Here is a 7,942-nt window from a genome sequence, read left to right as displayed (position 1 = left end):
ATAAGGCAGACGCTAATTGTTACTTACTAGCAACAATATATGTTACAGTAATGAAAGTACCGAGCATAAACGACACATTTCAATGACACTAAATGACCTACAACTAGGACAGAAGTCTTGGTACAAATTCTCATTCACGTTATTTCCTGTTATGCGTGCGACAGCAACATTTATACAGGAATAAAAACTCGCAATCTCAATCAATACCCACCCCTTTAAATGATTTGTGCAATTTAACATTGTTTTAAGAGGGACAATTAAACATGGATTGCACGCATGGCTTCTTCGTCGGATCAAACTAAATCGCATACAATGTGACATTTACCCCAAACCCTTTTGTCCACCATTGTACGGGGGCCAAACTGCACTGTGCTATGAATACAAATTCTCTTAAAACACATTGGGCCGATTATTTAAACGAAGTTTAAACAGCGTTTTGAAAGTCGTCGTCTAACCCAGGTTTAAACCATAAATACCGATTGTTTAAACGGTGTTTCTCTATAACCGTGCCTAAACCGGGTCTGAACACCGACTATAAGGAACAATTAGAAGTTAGACCTGCTCATAGGTAGGTTTAACCACAATTTCAACTAACACCTCTTCTTTAAGAGCCGCGCTAGCAACCGATACTTTTGTTTTAAGACTAAATGACAACAACCACATTGATCCTTTTCAATCAAACGGTCTAATCGGGCGATTTTTCCAATCCAAAGCGCGAGTTTTCATAAACGAATCCTTTTCTTTCCTTTCCTTTTTTTTACGAGTAACAAGTTAGTTTTGAAATTCACAACTCTTGACCTGAAGTGAAACCATCGATAAAAGCTTCACTGTTTTGCAGCGTTGTGCTGCACACTATTATCAACTGATCCAAAATCGTATAAAATAATTTAGCATTTCCAGGTTTCTTGCTTGGGGTCATAATAATAGTAAACCTTCCGCAACTTTCCAAACCCCTCTCCCCTAGTGTCGCTAATTTGACACGCCGACAATTTTGTGACGATTTGAAATTCATCTTCGCCGAGTCTCGGAACAATTCCCTAAGCGCAATAAACAACAAAAGGCTTTTGTTTGGACTTGTGAAGACGAATTTGACTCACTACAATGGACCATTTCTTGATACGAAATACCGATTGTTTAAACGGTGTTTCTCTATAACTGTGCCTAGACCGCGTCTGAACACCGACTATAAGGAACAATTAGAAGTTAGACCTGCTTATAGGTAGGTTTAACCGCAATTTCATGGCTAGCCATTTGAGATGGACCGACTACTGCGCTACAGAGAGTTAAGAGAGCAGCGAATCGACATAATATACATTAACGACAACGTCGGTGCCTTAAGGCCGGTTTCCATATGATCGCAGATCGTAGATCGCAATAAGGTGTGCGATCGTCTGCGATCGTATGGAAACCAGCCTTTAGATAGAACATGGTTCTATCTTCTGCGATCGTCTGCGATCGCGATTGCAGGATCGCAGACGATCGCAGAAGTAGTTTCCATATGATCGCACACGATCGCAGACCTTATTGCGATCTGCGATCTGCGATCTGCGACTTGCGATCATATAGAAACCAGCCTTTAGGGACAGATTTTACCCTTTAGAAGAATATGATAGTGAACATTTTAAATTGCGCTTTCGTTTCAGAAAAGACTAGGTCCTGCTTCTGCGTCATCACCAAAGACCTACTCTAGCGAAACCGAAACTGTTATGACGTCCGCAACGAACTTACACAGGAGCTTGTCCTTCAGCAGTTTTTCTTTTTTTTAGGGGGGGGGGGGGGGAGTCACGACGTTACCAATCGTCCTTTTTCTTACATTGAATCTGATTCATGTCCCGTTTGATTCCAATTCGATTTTGGGAGTTGAATTTGTTCAGAATTTCTTTCCAAGCCTTTGCCTTCTTCGCCAATGTACCTTTTATTTTCCACAGCTGAAAATACCCTTCCCAATTCCGCCAGCAAGGACAAAAAGGTTTTCTTCTTCACTAAAATTGGATGCCCTCGTGAGACATTGTTTAGCCATTGACTAGAAGAAACACGGTTAATCGTTATCTATCGAGACAACGTCTAAACCGCAAATTAGCAATAAACAAGGGCTAACTTAGACTTTGTTTAAAAAATCGGCCAATTGATATTCAACAACAACCAACTGAACCATTTTTTGCGACCTTGGAGATACAGAGAGACTGAAGCCATTTGAAATGAGGACAAGTTTAGAAAGTTACTTTGTATACGTAAGTCAATACGGTGTCTTACAGTTTCTGCCGCTTCAAGTGAAATCCCTGTGACCACCAGCCAGATGAGATCTGAGCTGCTTTCTTTACCCCACCTGTTCTAGGGGCTTCCCTTTCAATTGCAGGCAGTGCTATCCCTAAAAAGGGCTGCCTGGATTCTCGCATTGCTGCCTCAAAAAGCTGGTGCTCAGGGGGTCGGTAGAGCTCCGACCATCAAGTGCAAGCCGCCTGTGTGCAGAGCACCTGCTAGCAGCTCCCAGCTACTTAAACCTGCTGCCGTCGCATTCACTTCATCGCCACAGGGCTTCCTCCATTCTCAAAACAAGACGACTTGGACAGTTTTAAACCCAGTTAGTGTTGTGCCTCTACCAGACATCCTCTCTGTTTCTGAAAGCCTGATACAATGTCTTGCTCAGGAGTGCAACGAACATTCTTGACGAAGAGATCGCCCCGCAGTGGCAGCTCACTTACTGGTTGATGTCATCTGTTTGCCTCAATTGAGGCTCCTCCGCATGCCATCTGGTGTTCGTTCCATTGGATCTAGAATGAGCTCTACTGCCACTTGCACCACCAGACATTTTGCTGCCGATGTCTGGACATGTATCCTTAGGTAAGGAGGGACGAGGGTTTTATCACTTGCCCAAGGTTAACCCTTAGACTAGTGGAGGGAAGGAGTCGTACTACTTTTCCATTCTAGACTGACTCATAGCAAGGTCTAGCCACTGCCAGCATGGAGACTCTCTGCAAGGAAGGAAACTCTCGGTCATCCCCACAGAAAGACTCCTGATTGGTTCTGGGAGCATGGAAATGCAATTGAGAGGCTCTTAGAAGAGAAGACTAGACGCCCATCAAGGCATTGCGAAATACAGAAAGGGTGCTAAAGCCTCAGTCTGGTAGCCAGATTTAAGCAAGCAATTGGAGGAAGTGGTAAACAAGTGCCCGTGCAACCTCCAGTAAAGAATGGGTCAACGCAGCCGTGCTAGAGATTCCTTCAGATCTCCCAGATCGCCCATGGCAGAAAGTTGCCGCTGACCTATTTGAGCTCAAAGGCCAACCCTACCTCCTTGCTACCGACTACTTCACTCGCTACGTCAAAATCGCCAGATGTAGTGTTTCACCTCAAGTCCATCTTCGCCAGGCAAAGCATACCGGATCAGCCTTTGTCCGACAACGGCCCACAGTTCTCCGCGAATTTATTCACCAAGTTTGCAGAAGAGTATGGATTTACCCACATCACAACCAGCCTCAGATACCCACAAACAAATGGCCAGGTGGAACGTGCTGTGTAAACGATGAAAAACTTGCTCAAGAAAGCTGCAGATCCCTACAAGGCTTTGATGGCTTACTGTTCTAATCCCCTTGAGAGTGGAATCAGCCCAGCAAAACTATTGATGGATAGGAAAATCAGCACAAGAGTCCCTACCCAGCGCACCATATTGTGCCCAAGCTGGCTATACTTGGCGTCACTCAGCTAAAACCCTCTCAGACCTCCTCATGGAGAGCGCCTTTGGTTACCAGACCAAAAAGCTGAGGGGACTGTGGTAGACAGAGCTGGTACCCCACCCCACGATCCTACATAGTGGAGAACCCTAATAGCCAGCTGAGGAGAAAAAGACGCCAACTGAACCTTCTCCCAGGATAGGCCTCAACTCAAACACAAGACAGTCAACTTCGGCAACTAAGGACAGCCATTACTGCATCGATAAGGCTCAAACGGTAATCTGACCAAGATAATATTTATTTTACTCGTAAGTAATCGCTGGAAAACTTTGCATGATCTTCGTTTATCCTCTAAAAACTTCAGCCTTTTTTGAACCCAGTTTCTGAAAGGTTCAGAGATTCTTCCGTATTCTGCAGGAGGTCTCGGATCACTTTCGATGTCTGTGGCATACATGGATTGTCACCCCGTGTGATCTACTACAACACCAGTTGACAAGTGATGTCACATCATTAACTACTGTGACTGTGATACACGTTATTCATAACTTTAACCAGAGAAAGCCCGCTTTTTGGACACCCGCTTAATACGGACACTGCTTATTACGGAGACTTTTCTTGGTCCCGCTCCACACATTTTCCTTCAAATTAACCTGGTTAATAAGAACATCCCATAATACGGACACTTTTTATGGTCCCAACGGTGTCCGTAATAACGGGGTTTACTGTACCACATTACAAGAAATAATGCTCTTCGATTGGTTCCTGGTCTCACCTACACATTGGTTAATGCCAATTATATATGCAACAGGAAACTTAAGGACAAAGAACGTTTTCAGGCTCAAATTGCCAAAACATAAGACCGTTCAACCTGAGCCTCAAAATTAGAGGTTTGTATCTAAAAGAAAGAGTGTACCCGGTATAGCTTCAACAATATCTTAGTTATTTATAAGAATACTTACCAGTGCAACTCTGTTCACATGTATGGTAATAAAGTGGTGAGTCAAAGCATTCCATATCTTGACAACCTCCTCCTGTACATGACTGATAACATACGCCATCCTCCACGCTGTCACATTCGTCAGGAACAATATCCTCTATGGTACACTGGTCTTTGTTAATTGTACACCTCTGTTCACATTTTTCTGCTTGGCTGTCACACTGGAGATTGCAGTTACCCTTGGTACAACTTTGCTCGCAGCTGTTGCCGTGACATTCCAGGCCACATCCGCCACCAGTACAAGACTGTTCACAAGTATCCGCTTCACAAATCACTGTCTTGCAGTTTCCTGATGTACAGCTAAATACGCATTTTGTTGGGGCGGAACATTTCATGTTGCAATTTCCCCCTGTAAATAAGGCAGACGCTAATTGTTACTTACTAGCAACAATTGATGTTACAGTAATGACTGCACCAAGTCTTAAAACAAATTCTCATTCACGTTATTTCCTGTTACGCGTACGACAGTAACATTTATACAGGAATAGCACACCCACCCCCTAAAAAGATTGGTGGAATTCAACATCGTTTTAAAGAGAGGAGTTGAAGAAGTACAATATGATTAGATATAGAAAGCATTCATACTTCTCCGTCAGATCATAATAAATAGCATACATTGTAACATTTACCCTAAGAACGAGTTGTTCACCATTGTACGGGCTCCAAAAACTGCACTATGCTATGAAAACAAATTCTCTTAAAACACATTGATATTCAACAACAACCAACTGAGCCAACTTTTTGCGACGTTGGAGATATAGAAACACTGAAGCCATTTCAAATGAGTCGAGTTTAGAAAGTTACTTTGTATACGTAAGTCAATACTGCATCGATAAGGCTTAAGCGGTAATCTTAGAAATGTAATATTTTGTTTACTCGTAAGTAAACGTTGGAAAACCTTGCATGATCTTCGGTTATCCTCGGAAGACCTCAGACTTTTTCAAAGTTTTCTGCGAAATGTTCAGGTTTTTTGGTATGTTTTAGAAGGTCTCGGATCACCTTCGGTACGGTAGCATATATGAATTGACACCTCGTGTGATCTACTTCAACACCAGTTGGCAAGTGATATCACATCATTGTTTACTGTGACTGTGATACACGTTTTTCATAAGAACCATTTTCTATAAGACCGTTAAGGATAACATTAGACAAAAAACCCAGACTGAGAGTCAAATGACAGCGTCTTTATTTTCACCATTCGATTTATTTTTTGGAAACGAGAAGTATGAACACGAGTAAAATTAGATGAAAATCATGTTAACCTGTAGTCTATATTTAGTTTTTATTAACCGAGCGGGAGGTCTGTATGGGAGAATCTTATGGCGCGTTTTTAGTGTCAAAATTCAAACTATCAATTCAAACATCCGATCCTTCAATTCAAACATTCAATCCTTCAATTCAAACATTCGATCCTGCAATTCAAACATTCCATCCTTCAATTCAAATGTGCAATTGTTCGGTTCAAACTTTCGATCCTTCAATACAAACATTCAATCCTTCAATGCAAATATGGAATGGGTCGATTCAAACATTCCATCATTCAATCCAAATATGGAATTGTTTGTTTCAAACATTCGATTCTTCAATCTAAGCACCCTTTTCTTCAATCCAGAAATGCTATTCTTCAAGTTAAACATGCATTCCTTGTATTGCCTGGCCTATCATTCAGTTCAAGCATGCATTTCGTCAATTCAAACATGCCATTTTTCAATTCAAACATTTGATCATTCAATCCAAACGAGCATTTCTTCAATGAAATCCTGAAATTCAAAAAACACACCATAAATTCCGCGTTCAATTTCGATAGAAAATGCTGAAATCCTGCTGTTGAAACATTCTGCACTTTAATTTTAAGATATGAAATCCAGATTATAAATTCAAACATAGTCTCACAATGTAGTTGTGCAGTGGCTCGATTCAAACATTCACTGCGGCGATTCAAACATTCAGCTCAGCAGTCCAAACTTTCAGTTCCTCTCCAGTAGTCTGGAACGGAGGGGACTCTGTAAAACGAGGATACGGACGAGCGGATGGCGGACGGCGGATGGGGCTTTGAAAAAAAAAAAGAAAAAGAAGAAGAAAAAAGGATGTTGATACGGTTAAATTTATTGGTTAATTGTCACCTTCTAAGAAATGCTAGCTTTGACTATTTTTTTAAATTTTTTTTAATCTTTTTTTTTTAGTTTGAATTAATTTTTTTTTTATCTTATTGTAAGTCAAACAGCGAAAACGCTACGGAATGTTTCTTCTCGTTTTTCAACCAAATCAGTCTGAGTTTGCAGAGGAACTCCGTACATTAGTACGACACACCATCCGGCAAAATCGAACACGTTCACTTTCATGAACATTTACAGGATAATCTGATTAACGGGTAAAGTACTATACGAGCTCTTGTTAGGCATTATAGATTGGAAATTGTGGTTATTGTTTGAACAGACAGATCGATACAAGTTATTAAAAAATTATTTTAAGATGTCCAAAGATTTCCCTGCGTCAGATTTACGAACGTGTCAGAGCAATTGGATAAAGCCTTACACGTCTGGTTTATTCAGCAGTGGAACACCAATTTCAGGTTCGCTTCTTCAGGAGAAAAGCGAAACATTTCTCAGCGCAGTTGGACGCGGAGTCGACCGATTTCGAAAGCTTCAAAGCATCAACCGGTTGGTTAGACAACGTTAAAAATCTGTTCACAATTAAATTGTTTACATTCCTGTCTCATTAATATTCATATTTTCGATTATCCGGACTCCGATTATCCGGACATTTTATTCAAGTCCCAACGAATCCGGATATAATCGAGGTTCGACTGTACCAAGTTCACGGAGAAGACGACCTCTGACCTGACTGGGGACTGAAGGCTGCCGCCGAGGCAACTGGGGGAAAACCAGAAACTGACCGAAAAAAAAATGTTTTTCTGTCAGGTAAAAATATCTGAATGTTCAAAAAAGAGAAAAACCCGTCAAAATCCGCAATGAATATCAAAACCGAAAAGACGCAAAACCCGATCAAACAAAGTCCCCATATTACAAGGAAAACTTCGCTTGTGTACAAATTTAAAGAGAAGAAAATGACACTTTCAAAAATCCTACACAGGGAAATCTTTGGACGTCTTAAAATAATTTTTTAACAACTTGTATCGATCTGTCTGTTCAAACAATAAACATGACTTCCAATCTATAATGCCTAACAAGAGTTCATACAGTACTTTACCCGTTAATCAGAACGTGTTGTTTTGCCGGATGGTGTGTCGTATTAATGTACGGAGTTTCACTGC

The sequence above is a fragment of the Pavona decussata genome, unplaced genomic scaffold, assembly GCF_977016875.1.
Source record: "Pavona decussata unplaced genomic scaffold, jaPavDecu1.1 SCAFFOLD_21, whole genome shotgun sequence".
Classification (NCBI taxonomy): domain Eukaryota; kingdom Metazoa; phylum Cnidaria; class Anthozoa; order Scleractinia; family Agariciidae; genus Pavona; species Pavona decussata.
Note: the sequence above shows the minus strand (reverse complement) of the source record.